At 38.2% G+C, this 634-nt stretch overlaps 1 pseudogene; it reads right to left on the bottom strand.

The window, feature by feature from the left end:
- Nucleotides 1-634, bottom strand: part of LOC102866553 — a 16,719-nt pseudogene that overhangs the window by 662 nt on the left and 15,423 nt on the right.

Here is a 634-nt window from a genome sequence, read left to right as displayed (position 1 = left end):
AAGAAGAACAAACTGGGGAGGAGGGTAGAGAAAGCAGTGCAACAATGAATGAATGAAAACCCAAAATCTCTGTAAATGTTCATTAAAACTAATAAAATTTAATTAAAAAATATATACCAACAAATGAATTTAAAAATGAGGAATTATACCAACTTTTGCAGTCTGAAATGGACCAAAGATGCAATCAGGATGCATTAATAAGAATTGGTGACTTGAAAACAAAAGTTAGAAAAAGAGAAGAAGGCTTAGTAGTCAGAAATTATGGACTAAACAGAAATAAGAACGGATACGCTGCATTTCTCTGACCAGCAGGAAAGTGTTTAGTCACAAAATGAACGAGTCAAGACTTTTCTTAGTCAAGAGTTAAGGGGAAAGGGACTCATGGTTGTGTGTCTTCTTGACCTGAAGTACTTCACACACACACACACACACACACACACACGGCGTGTGTGGGTACCTGGAAGAGACCATGGACACGTGGCAGTTTTACAAGCAGAAAAGCATGTTGACTAGAGTCAGAAGATAAGATATGGCTTTCTGCGGTATGGCGCTTTCTCAAAAAGTTGCAAATAGAGATACCATTTGACCCAGCAATTCCACTACTGGGAATATACCCTGAAGAGAACATAGCTGA

Source organism: Elephantulus edwardii, unplaced genomic scaffold, assembly GCF_000299155.1.
Source record: "Elephantulus edwardii isolate Elephantulus edwardi_28Jun2011 unplaced genomic scaffold, EleEdw1.0 scaffold00234, whole genome shotgun sequence".
In the NCBI taxonomy this organism is placed as follows: domain Eukaryota; kingdom Metazoa; phylum Chordata; class Mammalia; order Macroscelidea; family Macroscelididae; genus Elephantulus; species Elephantulus edwardii.
The sequence above is the reverse complement of the archived record's forward strand: the minus strand, read 5'-3'. Positions and strand labels throughout refer to the sequence as shown.